Below are 20,181 nucleotides of genomic sequence, written 5' to 3'. Positions count from 1 at the left end.
CACCCACCCGGGTTGCTTTTTCCACCCAAAACGATGTAAGAGTCGGGCAGCAATGGGAAGACTTTTTTAAGAAAAATGCAGCTCAATATTCTTACATCTTTTTGGGCTGCATTAGGCTTCCAACGGGGGTAAAATGGTTTAAGAGTAGGGGGGTAAAAGACAAATTAACCCCCATTCTTACATCTTTTTGGTCTGTCAAGGGTGGTAAAATGATGTCAAGGGTGGCAAAGATCCTCACTCTTACACCTTTTAACCCCCGTTGAAAGCCTAATCAGCCCACAAAGATGTAAGAGTTTTGAGCTGCAATTTCTTACAAAATCCTCCCATTGCAGCCCCACTCTTACATCACTTTACCCCCTCTGAACAAATTACCCCCTCACTCTTACATCAACTTAGCCCCCTTAAAAGCCCTAATCTTACATTGTTTTGGCCCCAATACTCGAAGACTAACAGTCTTGAAACCACAACCTCTGTACCCTCAGCTGGTTCTCCTTAACCTCCAGACCGTCAATGCTTGTCCATATCTTGACGGTCAACATATATAATAAGTTTTTGTTAGAATTACCCCTTCAAAAAATATTACCCCCTCACTTTCACATCATTTTACCCTCCCCCCCCCCTAACCATTGCAATTTTAGTCAGGGGGTAATTCCTCAAAAGTCCTCCCATTGCAGCCCACTCTTACATGGCAATTTCAGTCAGGGAGTAATTCCTCAAAAGTCCTCTCATTGCAGCCCACTCCTACATGGCAATTTTAGACAAAAGGAACAATTCCTCAAAATTCCTCCCATTGCAGCCTTATCTTACATGGCAGTTTTAATCAGGTGGTAATTCCTCAAAAGTCCTCCCATTGCAGCCCACACTAGCATAACAATTTTAGTCAGGAGTAATTCCTCAAAAGTCCTTCCATTGCAACCCATTGCCGCCCACTCGTACATGGCAATTTAAGTCAGGGAGTAATTCCTCAAAAGTCCTCTTATTGCAGCTCACTCTTACATGGCAATTTCGGTCAGAGAGTAATTCCTCAAAAGTCCTCTCATTGCAGCCCACTCTTACATGGCAATTTTAGCCAGAAAGGGTAATTCCTCAAAATTCCTCTCATTGCAGCCTTATCTTACATGGCAATTTTAATCAGGTGATAATTCCTCAAAAGTCCTCCAATTGCAGTCCACACCAACATAACAATTTTAGTCAGGATAAATTCCTCAAAAGTCCTTTCATTGCAGCCCATTGCAGCCAACTCGTACATGGCAATTTAAGTCAGGGAGTAATTCCTCAAAAGTCCTCTTATTGCAGCTCACTCTTACATGGCAATTTCGGTCAGAGAGTAATTCCTCAAAAGTCCTCCCATTGCAGCCCACTCTTACATGGCAATTTTAGCCAGAAAGGGTAATTCCTCAAAATTCCTCTCATTGCAGCCTTATCTTACATGGCAATTTTAATCAGGTGATAATTCCTCAAAAGTCCTCCAATTGCAGTCCACACCAACATAACAATTTTAGTCAGGATAAATTCCTCAAAAGTCCTTTCATTGCAGCCCATTGCAGCCCACTCGTACATGGCAATTTAAGTCAGGGAGTAATTCCTCAAAAGTCCTCTTATTGCAGCTCACTCTTACATGGCAATTTCGGTCAGAGAGTAATTCCTCAAAAGTCCTCTCATTGCAGCCCACTCTTACATGGCAATTTTAGCCAGAAAGGGTAATTCCTCAAAATTCCTCTCATTGCAGCCTTATCTTACATGGCAATTTTAATCAGGTGATAATTCCTCAAAAGTCCTCCAATTGCAGTCCACACCAACATAACAATTTTAGTCAGGATAAATTCCTCAAAAGTCCTTTCATTGCAGCCCATTGCAGCCCACTCGTACATGGCAATTTAAGTCAGGGAGTAATTCCTCAAAAGTCCTCTTATTGCAGCTCACTCTTACATGGCAATTTCGGTCAGAGAGTAATTCCTCAAAAGTCCTCTCATTGCAGCCCACTCTTACATGGCAATTTTAGCCAGAAAGGGTAATTCCTCAAAATTCCTCTCATTGCAGCCTTATCTTACATGGCAATTTTAATCAGGTGGTAATTCCTCAAAAGTCCTCCCATTGCAGCCCACACTAACATAAGATTTTTAGTCAGGAGTAATTCCTAAAAAACCATCCCATTGCAGACCAACTCTTACATCATTTGGCGCGCCGAGACCAAATTACCCCCACACTCTTACGTTGTTTTACCCTCCACAGACAAACTACCCCCAATCTTACAACAAACAGGGAGGATTTTACGCAGGATATTCGACCTGGATGGGGATAAATACTTCCACCTCAGTTCTGGCAGAATAGCTCCCGGTTATCGCCAATTTTAATTGACGAACTTAAAACCTCAACCCAAAATTGAGCAAAATAAAACTAAAAACACGCTCGGCAAAAAACTGTGACCAACCAAAACAAAAACCTGAAAAACAGGGAGAAATGCACCAGTTTTCTATTAACAGACTAAAACTGGCAATCAGAGCGCAAAAAAATTTGCCCGTTAAGTCCAGAACTCAAAAACAAAAAAACTCAAGACAAACATACGTAAATATTTAAACGCAAAAAAGAAGAAAAATAGCAACGAACAAAAAAAACGCACAAAAACAAAATCAAATTAAAAAGAACCGTTTTCAGAAATCGAAAGTTCTGTCTCTGAAGTGATACAAGGATTCAATGAAATTAAACAGAAAACAAAACCGTCCGATAAGACAAACAAAAACAACAAACAAAAAACCAATAAAACGAACCTTTTCTTATTTCTGAAAAAAAACTCAGAAGGAAAACAGCGTTGAGAAAAATTACTGAGTTCACCATTTTTTTTAGCAGTTTTGTGTTATCATCTAATATATAAACAAACAGTGATGAAAATCTGAAAGCAGAAAAGTTGCAAATGAAAAGAACTTATGATCGTTGATGACAAAAGGAAACAAAACTGAGAAAAAGATGGAATTGTTAATTTAATTGTTAGTGCAGATCATTCCAGCGATAAACTGAATAAAAAACCTTTTCATGCTACCATAGTTGTTCTCATACAATACAGGCAATCAAAAAAAGTTTCCTAACCATTTTAAAATATTTCCAAGAACCATAAGAAAACTGTCATTTTTTCTTCAAATTTTTTTTGAAAAAAAAAACCAAATCCAGGACAAATATTTTGAAACAAAAATTTTGCAACCCTGGAATAACATGGAGCGAATGGCCACTTTTTAGCACACGCAGGTTGAGGAAAAAATGGTTAATCATCTGTGGTAAATTATTCCGAGAGGTTCGACTAATTTAATCTTCGCTAAACAGGCGGATCTAATGGTAACAAAATTAATCTTCGAATCTCTCGGTAACAAACCAAAAAGCAAAAGGATCAGACTTGAAATCAAGAAGCACTATCGGAGAGTGAGTAAACCAATTTTTGCAATGGCCAATTTTTTCGCAAGGTCAACGCTCAACACCATGACCTTAATAAGTATAAACGAGACTGTAACAGCATAATAGCCTTATGTATCATATTAACTAACAATAAGTAATAGCAATGTACTACACTTTCATGGCAACAAACACACATACAGACTTTAAGAGGGATCATGGTTCCGACTCAATGTCTGTATATGTGTGTGCTTCCCTAGTTCAAAACTAATGCCACATTTGCAAACATTTGCAACAATAATGCCAAACTTGTAGAAATTTGCAAACTATCCCTTCACAATGTCAAATTTGCAAAATTTTGCAAACTAATGTTAAGTTCGCAAAAATTGGCAAACGATGGGCCGAGTTTGTTCCGGTCAAGCTCTGCTTAATTTATCAATGTGGTTAATTTTCCTAACCATTTCTCAGAGATGGCTTAATTTAATTAAAAAAAATTGAAAGTACACCTTGTAAACAATGTGAGGTAAAATCACCCTAAAAGGCCAACTGCGAACTATAAGAGACACAAATATTCAGACCTATTTGCAAATATTTGTAAAACTAGTGCATTGTTTTGCAAAAATTGCAAATTTGACATTAAATTTAAACTAAGGTTCTGGTTCGGTTCCACCTGCAATCTCCTTGTTGGGCTATGAGCGAGATTTTGGGACCCCGGAACCTTTTCTGTCAAAGCTGCCTGTTTCCGAGGATCCAGAGTATGGACATTGGAGCTGATGTACCATGTTCCATGTAAGCCGTCGTGTTCCACAATTTCTGAGCTTAATTGTGTCAACCTTTCTATGTCTATTGTGTTAACGTAGGCTCCATAACATTCCACAGGTTTTTTATACTCTTTGTTCTACTAGTTTCTCACTATTCGATAATTCTGATTTGTTGTGTGTTTTACCCTTTGTCTATTCATCGTTTTCTTCACTAATTGCGTGTTTGGAGTTCTGTTCATGGATATTCAATTGTGTGGACTGGCCGTGGTTCTCTTCCGTTTGAGGCGTGTTAAATGATTGTCTCAATGGTGATGGGTAATAATTCCTGATTGTTTTCAATAACTGTACTCATATCGTTCCCTTGAGATTTGTCGGTTGTTATGTTGGTGGTGGTTTTTGCGTTTCGAGATATAGGTTGCTTTGACTGCCTCTTTCTGTTCCATGCTGATCCTTTCAATTTTTTAGGTAATTCTCGGCGATGTTTGGCTAGTCTTTTTGCTAGTATTACTCCTCCGTTGACTTGCGTTGGTTGTCGTTGGATGTTAATTAGTGGCCTTCCCCTAGGAGAGAGATTTTTTAGATTGGTCTTCCTTATTGACTTATCACCTCAACGTGACATTTTGGAGTTTTTCAGTCGTTTCCCTGTGCGGTTAGGTTTCTTGACTATTGTCGTACCATCTTTCGCTTCAATCATCTGTGTCCACTGATGAAATACCGTGTAACTTTCAACCAGGATCTTTTTAGGTATCAGCTTTTCAATTGTTCTTCTAGCCAGTCGTGCTCTTTGCCCGCATGCCCTTTTTCCTTGTTAATTCAGGTCCGTTGGTTCCTCCGTCAATATCAGGTCTTTCCTGTTTAATTCCTGTTGGACGTTTGACCTGTCTCTCCGCAATTTCACTTCGGAATCACATGTTTTTTTCCTAATCTCTCTTTCACTCTCGCTTAGGATTGATTTTCTTCCCAAATTAAATTGATCTAAATAATACTGTTTTATTTTATCCCAATTTAAAATGTTTATGTTAGCCGATATCAATATATTGCTTAATGCCGAATTTTTTTCCTAACAAAGCGAACACTGAACTGAGTTAGTTCTAGAAATCGATGTTTTGCTGTACAGAGTTGGCACGGTCTTGCATATAAAGTTTCGCATAAATTAAATGTCTGACCTTTTCGACTTTGATGCAGCCTAATCATTCTTTCAATGTTTATTTTGTTTTTTCCACCAAGCTTATTCCTCAGTGATCTTCAATTTTTGCTACTTTTATCTCAATATAAAAGTTGTCACAAAAAATTTTTAGGACTTTTCCCAAGGAATCCGCTACCCTCATCTGTTTTATTGGACTTAAGCACGGACTGCAGTAGAATGTGTTGTTTAAGGAAAAGTAAAGATGTTATTTGCAGTAGAACAAAAATATACTTTTGTTTTTATAAATTTTGAAAATTTATCATCTGCTACAATTAGTTTTTCTAGCGTTTGTCGTATACTGGCCCTGCAAAATCCAGCTGGACTTATTCATTTAGTTGCGAAAGAGCACAAATGTTTTTGTTTATTTGTTTGCTTAGTACTCAAACTCTTACCAGTTTTGACGCTTGGAACTCAACGTTCGGCCTTACTTATAAGTTGTCGATTGTGTTCAATTTTCGTGCCCACCAGACTTTTTCCGCAACATATATCATTCATGACTTGCCTGGATGTACTGCGTGGAATATTTCGATAAAGGTTGGTCGGATGGTATGACAACTTTGTCATCTACACGCAGGCATCTCTCTGCTAAAAGAAGCACGTGCCGTACTTCACAAAAAAAGAAAGTCTTAAACATTCTCTCTCTGTCCAAGTCATTTTTAAGACGCAGTCTTAAACTTCTCTCACAGTATGGTTGTTATTGGTTAGTGACGCTAATAATGTTTTGTTCATAATGTTTGCCATGTTCATCTCCAGTTCCTTGCTCTTCCTCCTTATCACTTCCGGAATTGTGTCACTCATGTCTGAATCAAAATCTTCCGAAAGGGAATCATTTTGCTCTTCCATGCGGTTTTTCGCTTCTTTCGGAGATTCTAATGTGGCCTGGTTTTCCTTTCTTTTTCTTGATTTTCCACTTTTATTCTGTTGTATTGCGTTTGTTAATTCATTTTCCACTTTAGCTCTTCTCTCTGCTAATTTTCTCTTCTTCTTTTTTGTAATGATTTATTTTTACGATGTAATTTTGGAATTTGGATATTAGTTAGGACCCGGATTTGATTTAATGTTTTTTAGGAAATCTAATTCGAATTCTTATTGAATAACTGATAGCAACTGTTTTCCTTGCTTGAAATGGACGGAGTCAATTCCTGTTTTTGTGTGTATTCATTTTCTAGTCTATTTGTGCAGCGTGATATATTTCTGTAGCATTTTATTGAATAAGTTGTTTCAATGAATAATTTGAACGTGGATTTAAGGTTTGGTTTCAAATCTGATTTATGATGTTGACTACTTGATAAAGTCATTCTCCGCTTGAAATCAAGTCTAGATTTCAATTATATTTTACCGTTGCTCGGATAATTGTGAATATCGTTCTCCAACAATTTTCTGAGTTGTCTTCCGTCTTCGCTTTCTAAAAACCAATCTTCAGTTGCTTTCCTTGACACAAGGTTAACGTGGTTATTAATTTAGTTTTGTAAAACAATGTTTGGACTTGATTGCATAGTTTAAATGAAATTTTTGTCATACGTTGATTCCGAAAACGAGGGATCTGTTGAACAACGAGATAAAGTCCAACAACCTCATGTTTCTGCCTGGTATTTGTACAATGCTAAAGGTATCTGGCATCAATCTATCTAACAATCTTGTAAATCTGCTTTAATAAGTTTTGTTTCTTTTATTGCTTTTCATTAGTGTAAGTAATGCTGTGTGGTCCGTTGAAACTTCAAACTTTGTTCCAATCAAATATTGTTTAAAATGTTCTTTCGAGCATACAACTCCAAGGGATTCTAATTCGTTTGGACTATAGTTGATTTCACATTTGTTCACAAATCTGGATGCGCATGATTACCAAGTTTTTTCATAATCTAGTCCCTCTTTTGTGGCAACGCACTTTACTCCCATTTCGTTTTCTCTGATGTAACGTGTATTTTCTGTTATGTTTGCCTTACTCAGTATATGGTTAAATGCTTTGTTGTGTGACGTCGCATTTAAATGTTTCTTCCTTTCTACTTTTTTGCACATGACGGCGCTCAGTTAGGAACGAACTTTGTTAAGTAGTATACTGAACCTAAAAACGATTTTAATTGTTTTGATATCTTCGGGGAGGTAGATTTAGCATGTTTTTAAATCCATTGGTTTTTTCCGTCTTTTGATATGTAAAGTCCCAGCCATTCGATATCATATACAGCAATTTTAAATTTCTTTAATGAAATTTTCTTGATATAAACATTTTAAACAACTGTAAACAAGTTGTAGATGTTCCTCTTTACTACCTACTGAGGCAATTAGGATGTCATTTATATCAATTATGTGTATTTTGAATTGCCAGTATTGTCGTGTCCATCGGGTTTTGGAGACACGCTGACATATCCGTTAGTCCATAAAAACCTGATAAAAAATCATTATGCTCCCTTAGCGTTTCCACCAACGATTTTAAAGTTACAGTGATTGCTCCTATCTTTATGTAGTGGTAGTTGACTGTATTCTTAGTTTAGATCAATGTACCTGATTCAGTGTTCCAGATTTGAATTAGTGCCACATTAAGCAGTATTTCTTTTATGTGGGCTTTTGCTATTTGTTTTTATATATTGTTCTTTTTTTATGTATTCAATTCCTTTGAGTCTAAAGCTAAATTATTTGTTGTCTTTCTTGGCTGTGATTACGATTGGTGAAATAATAAATAGATCTTGACATGCTTTAATTTTATTATATTCAATTATTATCAGTCTTTGTAATTCACTTTTGACATTTGATTGTAGATGAATTGGAATTTGTCTTCCCTTTTCATACTTAACCTGGCAGTCTTTTTTGAATTTCAATTTTATCAAATGATTTCTTGCGCATCTGTTTCTTGTTAGTAATGATTGGAATTTTAGAGCTTTTTCTCTTTTATCGGGCAACTTTGTTGAAAAGCTAATTTTGACTAATCCATCTTTTGCTGTAATTCAAATACCAACTCCTGGAAAAAATTTCTTCCAAGTATGGTCTTTTTGCGCTACCTAACACTGTAATATCAATTTCCTTAGATGACAAAAGGGCCCAGTTTCAATGTTGGTTGTAGTCTTACAAGTGTGTTGATATTGTTTCCCGAATAAGTTCTCAATTCATTGTTATCTTCGTCCCCCAAATTTAGTACATTTTTGCTCGATTTTTGTTTGTTAAAAAAAAGGCTAAGTCCAATAGGATTAGTATGACACTGCTGCCTGAGTCCACTAGGCATTGGCATGTCGATGTCTTTTTGTTCACTTCAACAGTTTTTGTACAGGAAACCTGCTTTTATTTCTTTGCTAGGTCGTCCACTGCGTTGCACTCATCGTTTTCCTCTTCTGCTAACAATTGTTTTCATTGTATCTATGTCGATGTTGTGAACGTTCCGGGAACTATTCAGTTGGATCTTCCTGTTTTTCCTCTGTTTCTTGCATACTCAACCAAAAAGATTGTTATCTCCGCATTTGTTGCTTTTGTTCCTAATGGTGGGACAATTTTGTTTTTGTGAGGTGTCCCACTTGTTTCCGCGTGCCCAACATTTGCTTTGGGATTTATTTTCACGTTGAGTTATTTTTTCTTGCTTCCAGACGCTGACTTTCCTGTAAATTGCGATTTCGAGCACCACCCCGGGAAACTTGCTTTTTTAAAGAAATTTCTGTTGAATTCCTTCAATTGTGATCTCGTAGATGAAATTATCATATATCAATTTGTCTTTCAGCGCACATAAGTCACAGTGTTCAACCAACTCATGTAGACTTACATGAAAATGTTCCAAAGTTTTCCCCCAATTGCTTCCTTCATAAGAACACAAATTGATCAAATGTAATGTTACTTACTTCAGCAAAACTATGTTTCAGGTGTTTCCAGAAGTCTTTCAGGTCTAAAGTTTCAATATTGGTATTGGGATATCATTTGTTTACTTTTTTCTTCCATCCACTTCTAAACTGAGTTAGAGTAAAGATTCTGTTTTGATTTCTGCTTCTAACCAGTGTTTTCTTTTGCATTGTACTCTTAAGTCTGTTAGTCGTTGACATTCGCTTTCCCAATATGTTTCTAAATTTGGTTTCTGACTTCCCTATCCGGATTCTGTACATTTGTTTCGTTTTCCACAGGTTGTTCCGTAGGTGGTGCAGTTGGAAGTGTTAACCACCGTGGGTTTTGTACCTAACAAGATCCTCAGTACTTTTTCTTCCCCTTCATATAGTGCGAGACAAAAATGTACAGTCCATTTTTCGAGATGTTAGTGGGTTACTACTCGCGTTTAGCCAAAACACTTCTATGTGTAGTATCGTTCTTGTCCCTGGTTCTTTATCTGAATGCGCCATGTTGTACGTCCACTCTGTACTGTTTTAACTAATAACATGTAATGACATTGTACAACAATGGGCACTTTCAGGCAGAGGACAAAACCAACAAAAACAGAAAACATGCAAAATGATTGGGAATTATTGGAAATGTTGAATGAACAATGGCAGTTTTTCCGCTATTTAACTTCAAAACACCAAAGTATTCTAACAAACTCCCTTCGTTGACAAAAAATCGAAAAAAAATGATGTCAAGAAGTCCGAAGTAAATCAATAAATTTTTGTTTTCTGCCGAAATCACAACAAATTTTATAAAACGAAGTGGAATATTTTTCGAGGAAAAGAACTGTATAAACTACGGGCGAACTCAAACATAGAAAAAGTTCACAAAGGGAAAATTAATAAAACTGGAGTAATGTTTTATATAATTTCTACTTTGAAAATAAGCCTAAATTGAACCTTCATCACACCACGCAATTATTTTTTTCTGAACAATTCGCTAAAACTGGAAGCTCATTGCCCCAAAATTGCAAATTTTTAAGAATATACACTTTCATCTTGTATTTGTTGTCTTTCTTCCTTGCAGAGAAGAAGAAAAATGAGAAACAGAGCAGCAAAGAAACTTGGTTTTCCGCTTGAGAAAACTAGCAGACTACCATTTATTAATAGAACCAAAAATTGAAGTTCAAATTATTGAATTTTCATTACGAAGAGTTTAAAAATTTTTAAAACAATGTTTTGAGAGTAGGAAAAAAATAAGGACTGAGCAAATACTTTATATAGTATCTAGTTTTTAGGTGTTCTAGATTTCATGTAGCCTCATGTTTGCAAAAAAGAGTAACAAACATTAGCTAATTTGTAACACCTTGATCACATTGATGGTTGCTAATGCGCATTAGCGGTTCTCCATCATTTTCATGGTTCTGTCAACATCGTCAGAACAAGCATTACTTCAAGCAAGCTTGCCTATCAACCAGTCGGGATAAAGATTCTGGGAATCTCTGGATCAAGTAAAAGCTACACATATTGGCTGGATAAAAACAAATTCTATTTTAGGCTCAACTTACATTAAGCAGCAGTATGTATTCAATTCATTTGAGTCTAAAGCTAAATTTTTTGAGCTGTCCCTCTTGGCTGTGATTACGATTGTTGAAGTGCTAAATTGTTCTTGACATGCTTCAATTTCTTTATGTCCAATTTTTCTGAGTCTTTGTAACTCACTTTTGACATTGGATTGTAGATGAATTGGAATTTGTCTTCCTTTTTCATATATAACCTGGAAGTCTTTTTTGAATTTCAATTTTATCAAATGATTTCTTGCGCATCTGTTTCTTGTTAGTAATGATGGGAATTTTAGAGCTTTTTTCTTTTATCGGACAAGTTTGTTGAGTAGCTAATTTTGACTAACCCATCTTTTGCTGTAATTCAAGTACTAACTCCGGGAAAAAAATTCTTCCAAGTATTGTCTTTTTGCGCTCCCTAACACTGTTATATCAATTTCCTTAGATGACAAAGGGCCCAGTTTCAATGTTGGTTGTAGTTTTACAAGTGTGTTGACATTTTTTTCCCGAATATGACCTCAATTCGTAGTTATCTTTGTCCCCCAAATTTAGTACATATTTGCTTGATGTTTGTTTGTTTAAGTAATTTGCTAAGGCCAATAGGATTAGTATGACACTGCTGCCTGAGTTCACTAGGCATTGGCATGTCGTTTTGTTCACATCAACAGTTTTTTTTACAGGAAACCTGCTTTTTTTCTTTGCTAGGTCGTCCACTGCGTTGCAATCATCACTTTCCCATTCTGCTACAATTATATTCATTGTTTTCATGTCGATGTTGTAAACGTTCCGGGAACAATTTAGTTGGATCTTCCTGTTTTTCGTCTGTTTTTTGCATACTCAAGCAAAGTGATTGTTGTCTCCGCATTTGTTGCACCTTTTCCTAATGGCGGGACAATTTTATTTTTGTGAGGGGTCCCATTTGTTTCCGCGTTAACAACAATTGCTTTGGGATTTATTTTCACGTTGTGTTTTTTTTCTTGGTTCCAGACGCTGTTTTGCCTGCAAATTGCGATTCCGAGCGCCACCCCGGGAAACTTGCTTCTTTTTAGAAATTTCTGTTGAATTCCTTTAATTGTCATCTCTTAGATGAAATTACCATGGATCAGTTCGTCTTTCAGCGCACATAAGTAACAGTGTTCAATCGACTCATGTAGATTTGTATGAAATTGTTCCAGTGTTTTCCCTCTTTTGCTTCCTTCATAACAACACAAATCGATCAAATGTAATGTTATTTACTTCAACAAAAGTCTCTTTCAGGTGTTTCCAGAAGTCTTATTCCAAACGTAAAATGCTCACTAGTGGAGGTTATTCTGTAGAGCTTTGGCTTCAGGCATATAAACTCTTTTATATAATCCCCAGCAAATTCATCTTTGAATTTTAAGACGACACGCTTATTTTTTTTTGCTGTACAGTTCCTGATTTTCTGGATAATTTGAGAAGTTGATCAAGAACATTGCTCTCTTCAAATTGATCAAAAACATTGCTCTCCTTCAGTTCACGGTAGAGATATTCACAATTGATTCGGTATAGCAAGCTATCAGTATCACAATAGAGTGATCGACAGTCAAATGAAGATCGCATTGTTCTATAGTTAAACTGATACAGGTAGTATTTCGCTAGATCAAGTATTGTGGCCCCTAAAATAGTTGTTGTATACCAATAGATCTTTTCTGGGTGGGAGGAGAGAGCTGCCATCTTCTCGCCAAACTGTTTGAATTTATCAAACTCAAAATTGCTTACTATGGGTAGGGTTCGTCTTGCGTCTCTCCTAAGCTCGATTTTCATCCGTCGACGTTTCGATTCGCAGTATTTCCCATAAACGGCGTTGTTCCTTAGTTTATAGAAATTCTCCTCAAATTTACTCGAAGCAGCTTGTCTATTCTCACTGTTCAGGGTTATATAGGGTGATAACCAATTGTTTTGAGGAAACTGTAGCACACTATGCATTTTCCTAACCACTAATACCAAGTTACCATACAGTTTCAACGGCTTGTAATGCAGCACATAATGTTCTTTGTCGAAGAAAGTCTGCAACAGTTTTGGAAATTTTGAGGGGGGCAAGTTATGACTCTCACGCAAACTTACTTGGTAGTCGCTGAGCCAGTCATCCTTAACAATATTTTTCGATGGTGCGAGGGGGAAGTCCTGATGGTAATTGTGTAGCCTTGCTGGATAATGCAAGTCGACTTCCACGAAGTAACCGACAGGGTTATCATCAGGACAGTTTTGTATCTCAGCCAGTGTAATATCAGAGTAAAATCTGACTGAGGGAGTTTTTCATTCTGCATGACGCCACGGTATGGGTTATTGGCGTCCACGCAGAAGCCAAATGTCGAGGGTTTTGAGGAGTCATAATCCGGTAAATATTTATTATTCGCTGTGAACTTTCTCATCTCGTAGACTGAACATACTCCCTCACGTACCGCTTCTTCTATCATATCGAGTTGCTCGCGTTCTGTAAGCAATTCGACCTCCGCCTTGCATATTCTCAAGGATGCTTCCTTAACCAGATTTGGCAGTATGTAAAAGTGCATGCAATCGAGTTTGTAGGTGGAGAAAGTGAGCTCTCTGTGGATTTCACAAACGCATGCGAGAAGGGCGCAATCGGTTTTCGGATATGCATCGTGGTAGTCTTGAAGAGTTGGAACATTCAAAGTGTTCCACATCGTCTTGGCGCGGTTCAAGTTTTCTTGAGTTATTGTTACTGCGTTTCCATCTAAAGTGTTACGCCATTCATTAAGAGGCGGTAACGATTTTTCGCTGAATTTCTCTTGACCGCTAACATATGAATTGTGGTAATATCCTTTCTGCTGCTGGAGCTTCAGTTCTGTTGAAGATAGGTTAGGAAAGACAGAAGCAAGTATTCCAAAACGATCTCTTGGCAAAATGTCAACCAACTCTTCGAGAGACGAATTCATCATTTTGAACGAATCAAAAAACCTCAGATTTTCATAGTTTTTGATCACTTTTCCATCATCTAGGGTTATTGTCTCCACGAGCACTCAAAAATTCATGAAAATATATTTTTTACCAATAGACGGAATTACACTTACATTGGTCGTTGGCTCACAAGATCGCAGGGCTAATCAAATGTGATGATGATCAAATTTTTGTATATTATGACCCACCACAGGAGTAAAAATGAAGTTCCTTTGTGCTCGGTTGCATTTTTCATGAGGGCAGCCACGAAAATGTCCGCTGTAGTGGCAGTGATCCAGATTAATTGATGACTGTTCATCATTATCGTCAAAGGGCTCGTTACATTCCAATATTTGCTAGCTGCACTTTTCGGATACTAACTATGACTATGGTCACCTCTGAAGAAAGAAAAAGCTCGTTTGCACTTGTCTATATCCTTGGCTAGTGTGTGTAACATGTTTACAAATTTAGTAATGCAATCCTCAGAGCTGTGCACGTGCAAGAAGATGGGTTTTGTTGAGTTGTGATCATTTACCGCAAGTGAAAACCCACACGGCTCGTATTTTTCAAAAACTCTGGTGTATGTGTAATTCCCGTGGGGTGTGCATCTTGCTACTGGACACCAGTAGGATTCGAAGTCAAAGTAAATGACTGATGGAACAAAAAGGTAGCGGCGAAATTTTTGAATTTGTAAAAAAATTTTCCCGGAGCTGGTAATCGAACAACAGCTGGCGCATTTTCACAGCAGGTCTCTATGTGTTCGGTAAGCTTTGCCAAGCCTTCTTCACACAACCAGAAACAATTCAGTCAAATATGAATCGCAAAGCGGAATTTGGTATTTCGGAGTTGAAATACTACTTTAACCAAGTTGGTAATCAATACATGATGGTAACAGTCAGCTTCGTCTAAAAGCAATGGGTCCATTGTGAAGTTTCAGACAAACTTTGACACTCTGAGCGGAAATAACCTCTGCAATCATAACCAAAAACGTTGATTTGAACTTCATTGAGATTTTCAAACTGATTGATATCTTCTAGCCCCATGTTCATATCGAAGTGTCCAGTTGGTTGATGAAGGTTGGCTTGCTCGTAAGTTTCGGGTGAAGTTTTCTCTGTGTTGTAATTCCTTGCTGGTCAATCTAAGCTAATATTGTTATGCATATGATATGCAGCCATATAGAAGTAAAGGGAGCGATTTGCATCCTCATGGTTACGGATATTAAGTAAACCACGGCAATTTTATAATTTTGAAGGAAATGCAATGTACGACGAGCCGGTTATAGGTCGGTAGCAGGCAATTTTCACAATTATTTTGATAATTATTCTCAAGCACGCAAGCATTACCATTAGAGGCGCTCGACCATGGTCCAGAAGGTCTCACTGCCAAGTATCTGATTATTAACGGGCGTCATGAGCGAATTTGCATAAATTTCAATAAGCTCATCTTCATGATCTTCGTTTTGACTCGGTTTTCGGAGTTGACGATGAGCACTAAATTGAACTTTTTGTGATCCTTGTGAGAATTTTTTCTCTATAAGCGAATCGATTTATGGTTTATGCTAAAGCATGAACTGAGCAAGGTCTGTGTTGGCTTGGGTTGTTGATGGCGGCAGATGGTAGCTCTGAAGGGTACCAATAAAGGCAGTTTCAACCGGCACTTGAGTTGGTTGGAATTGATTGCCAAAGACAGGTAAAGAATGCAAGGAACTCATATGCTGACCAAATAGTCTGGTGTCGTTAAAACCCATATAGTAGGACAACAAAAAATTGTAAATTTTTCATGCCAAGTCCTCATGTGTTGCTCCAGTTCAGAAAGTTTTCTACAAGTGAATGTACAAACACAACAGGTAAAGACTGGTAAACTCGACTTCATCGGGTTGATAACGATGCTCATGGCGAGATTGATTTCCTCTGTTTGCAAAAGTTTCTGAACAATATTTGCAATTGAAAACCATAGTTGAAACATTTATGATTCATAAAGTAGCAGAGATAAAAACAACATTTGTAAACATGTAACTCAACATTAAATGGCGAATTTTTTTCTATTCCAAGGAGGCTCCTATAAGAAGCGCGCAATTCAAACTTTCAAAGTTTTGGAATTTGATTGGATATTAGGAGCGCGCGTTTACTATTTTATCCCGCTTTAGTCAACTACTATGAACATATCAAGTTGCGTTGAACTAAAAGTAGCGCTTGACTTTACGTTTCCCACTTAACAACGCTGACATGATAAAACTTGTAAATATTTTCGATTTTTTAGTACATTATACAGAAAGACTTTTTTAAAACATGGGTAGTTCTTTTTAGATATTAGGTATATGTGAAGTGCCATAGCATATCATTTGCAGTTTTTTGCTTTCTTTAAAGAAATTTTAGGTCAAGTCAAAGTAAACTTTTATGAATATTAATCATATATTTTATTTTTTTTCTTCATTTTGATAGCTAAAATGCTCTAATGACATAAAGGAAGAGAAAGGTTTGTTTTTCAATCCTTTAGATGTAATATTACACTTCAGTAGCCTACCTAAAAAGAAAATTTTGATTTGATTTTAGTATATTTTTTTTAAAAAATGTTCCAAAAACATCGCTTTTTTGTACACTTTGTTATATTTTAAGTACAAGAGATGCTTGGAACGGTTATGATGCACAGTTTTATTACTGTCACGGTGTTTGAACAGGTAAAAAATCTACTAAAAGCAAATGAAATGTTCAATTTTTTTCGCTTAATGTTGCCAAAAAAGAGTAATTTTTTGTAGTTTTTTCACTGTAGATACCAATGGGAGCCTCTGACGATGTTGGGCCTCATAACAAAAAAACCTAGGACCCGACAAGAAAAAACCTATCATCTTTATCAGGAAAAAAGTTAGGTTTTCTGTCAATCATGATCAATCAATGTCATCACATGACAGCTAATGACAAACACCTTGTTGCAAGCATTTTTCGATGACAGCTGTTATGAGATTATCTTGTCTCCAGCCCCCAAAAAATTGATTTTTTAGAAAAAACCTGGTGTATCATTATTATTTCGGGTACTTCAATTGCTAATTAATGCCAGATGTTAATGAGACGTTAATGTCCAGATGTTTTGAAAATCGGTGAAGGAGCTGTTTTTCGGCCCTAATCCGTATCACCAAAAGTGACAAGCATGTATATCACTGATTACAAATCCGTGAAAAAAATGTAATTTTTTTCATTTATTACTAATTTGACTAATTATGTGCTAATTAGCTGTTAAATAATGGTTAATTATCTAATGAAGGTTTGAGTTTAAATTGACGAGCGTTATGAGCTTTTATGTAGTGCAGTGACTGATAGTATCAACCCAATAATTAATAATCAGTTTCATCCCAACTATCTGTTAGAGCCAATTTTTTTGGGATCAAAGGTCACCATGAAAAACAGAAAAAATCGTTTTTTTTTCATTTTTTTAGACAAAAAGTGCTAAATTTGTTTTGATATCGATAGCCCACAAAAACCACTTGGTGTGACGTTCAGGTTTTGAGTTTTTCTTCTGTAGGAAAAAAATTATAAAGCAGAAAAAAACAAAAAAAATCTCATTTTTTACAAAAATTCCATTCTTTTTTCCTCCTTTCTGCTGAAAAAATGATGTTTTACTAATTTAAATAACACTTGAAGTTATACCCAACAGCAGCTCTGGTATTATAAAAGCATGCCAAGAGCAATTTGTTGAAAGAGGTTCTTGTTTGAAAAGGATTTTATGCATTTTTTTAAAGCTTTCGTTCAAACCTATTTTTACATTTTAATAGCTTTCACAACAAGTTTTCTCTCAACCAATCAGAAGCTTGGTTGCTTTCTATTATTTATTACCTTCTGAACATGTTTTAGCATGTCCATTTTTGCACAATTTGTTTCTTTTCAAATATAAAGTGAGCATTAAAAACACAAAAGAATCTACACAATTCTGAGTTTTGACTTTGAATTGGTTGGTTTTCAAGTAATTGGTGAAACAGTAAATTATTTTTTGCAAGTCGTTGATAAATTTTCTGGAAAGAAGACAATGATCGTCCAAGGGGATCAGCAATTAGAAGATGGTCGTTCTTTTTACATATGAGGAGCCAGTGCGTGCCAGGACTTTCAGATTTTGACGCGTTTACTTTTAAAAAAGTGTTTGATTTCAATTTTGAAGGAAAACTGTCTGCCGCAAACACACCTCGAAATTTGTCCTTTAGTTTTTGACATCTCTGAACTAAATAATTAATGTCGTCTTCATCCATCAGTTTGTTAGAGTATGATTTTTTTGACACTCGTCGCGCAGTATCAACAAAATTTGTACTAGCTTTTTCTCCAATAATAAAAATTTCAATGTTGGCCAGTAAGGCTGCTGAAAACTTCAACTCGATAGATATGGAACAGTTTGTTAGCTCCGGGTATATAAAATCACGAGAAGCTTGTTGAGTGCTAGTATAAAACGGTTGGGATAGTCTGACCCACTTTTTCCCTGCCCATTGTCAATATAGGCTCAATCTGATATTGTATTAAAATAAAGGCCTTGTTTGTTATCGGTTGTAGAAATTGGGTTATCAGCCACTGCTAACCCGTTGTGAGAAATATGTATCTGTTCCAAGTCAAATTTTTGAAAATGAAATGGATTTTGCATGTTGTTGTCCAAAAAAGCTTCCTTTGTATTCAGACACATTGCTAATCTATGGATTAGCTCTCGTCCAAAAATAGCCTCTTGTTTCCAACTATGGAGACCAGTTGAAGCCAGAAACGTCTTTATCAAAGTCTCAATATAGGGTTAGGCAGCAGGGCAAGTAAGAAAAATTTTTCAATGGCAGAGACGACCTCGTCATTCAATGTCATCTGGCTAACATACAAATTATCTTCAACAATGTTCACCTTGTAATGTTTTGCAGCATCATCCGAAACGATAACAAAATCCTCAATGGATCTTCCGAATGCAATACAAAGAGTTACGCCACTGAGCAGATGTTTATCACATGTGAAAAATTCTACCGCTACTTTACCAAAAAAAGTGCATTCTGCTGACTCTCTGACCGATTTTTTTCTTCGAGCAATTTCCCCTACTTTTATTGCAGATGGATCGTCTTCGTAAGAATAGCCTTGAAATGCCAACCAAGTGTTCTTTGCATCTTTGAACTCAGTTTCTATAAAACTCTTGTGTGCGTAATTTCCATTTGCGTTAGAGATTTTCAACCCGTTGGCTGACAATGTGCAGTCAGAGAAAAGTGAATGCGACTCATTATTGCAAAAGTAAAGAAAATCGGTTTTAGCAGTGTCAGCAGTAGCTGCCCCGTCATATTTGAGATCAGCTCCCAAAGACTGAACGGTTTTTTATTCGATTTCTAATTTTTTTTTTAAAATCAATAAAGTTGTTATGGTCACCAGTTACCTCGAACTCTAACATGGGTCCATAAGGACTATAAACAGGTCCCAATTCTTGACAAAAACTTCCATCGAAAGTCACCAAAAGGGCCGGCTTCTCAAACAGATCCAAAGAGCTATGGGTTACTTCATTTGGTAACAGGTTAACGATCTTATTTAACTTGAGAGAAGAAATCAGACCGACTTCTTTTTGGAACTTTTTGTATTGAAATGACCAACTTTTGTTTGGTTAATGTTTTTCATGGAGATTTTTTTGAGCGACTCCTAATCGTTCTTTTTGTTGCCGAAATCTTGATCCCACTGTTTGGTTTTTGACAGTGTTGCTGATTGTACTTTTGAGTGCTTGTTTGGGTGATTTTTTACTGCTGACAACGTCTAACAACTCTGGAACACTTTGCCTTAAAAGTACTTTTCCAATACATTTTGCAGTAGCAACAATGAAACGTCAAGCTAGTGGTAGAGCGACCTGACCAATTCCCGCAGCTAATGCTCCAGAACCGGTGCTTCATTGCTTTGCTTGTAGTGGCCAGAGAAATGTGGTAATGATGTTGTTTGGTTAGCTTGATAAGAGTCCATGCTAATTGGAAATTTTTTTAACTGAAGGCTTAAAATGACTTTACCGGTTCCCGAAAAGGGAACCTATTTTCCCGTTTCTGTGCGAAGCTCAATGGATATTGATTGTATAGTGTTTGATAGGAGTTTTTTGTGAACTAGATTGGAAAAAACAATTCGATGAGTTGGTTCAAGCTCGCAGACACCACCGTTTTTTAGACGTTGTTTCTAATCAAGGTCTCGAAGCAAGGGGGCTTTTGTATCGCCAACGTACTGGTACTCAATGATATTCGTATACATAACAATTAAGTGCTTTCCTGAGCAAAGATCAACAAGAAATTCTCCATAGTATGCTGCGGTTTCATCACTCTTCATTAGTCTGTTTGATGTTGCGCTTTTCATTTTGTACCCTATTTGTACTTAACTGTCATCTGGAATGCCAGAAAAACCGATAATGCTTGGAATTTCTTATCTGTGATAAGTAATGTCTTCATTTTTGCCCAACAAAATTTCAAACATTCCAGTTTTCTAGATCTCTCTGTCTGTAAAGTTTGGTAGTCCAACACTTCGTTTGATAAAAGTTAGTATGTCAACAACTGAGTTATAAGTTCCAGTCACGATAGACAATCTTTCCCGTTATACGGACGAGAGATCACATTGGCTTCGGTA

At 36.7% G+C, this 20,181-nt stretch overlaps 1 protein-coding gene across 1 annotated transcript in view; it reads left to right on the top strand.

Annotated features, from left to right (window-relative positions):
• The window catches only part of LOC142340818 (RNA-binding protein 25-like), a 259,293-nt gene that overhangs the window by 106,800 nt on the left and 132,312 nt on the right, over positions 1-20,181 (top strand). The window lies entirely within an intron of this gene.

The sequence above is a fragment of the Convolutriloba macropyga genome, chromosome 1 (genome assembly GCF_964194025.1).
Source record: "Convolutriloba macropyga chromosome 1, txConMacr16.3, whole genome shotgun sequence".
Lineage (NCBI taxonomy): Eukaryota > Metazoa > Xenacoelomorpha > Acoela > Convolutidae > Convolutriloba > Convolutriloba macropyga.
This window is presented reverse-complemented; position numbering and strand designations above follow the sequence as displayed.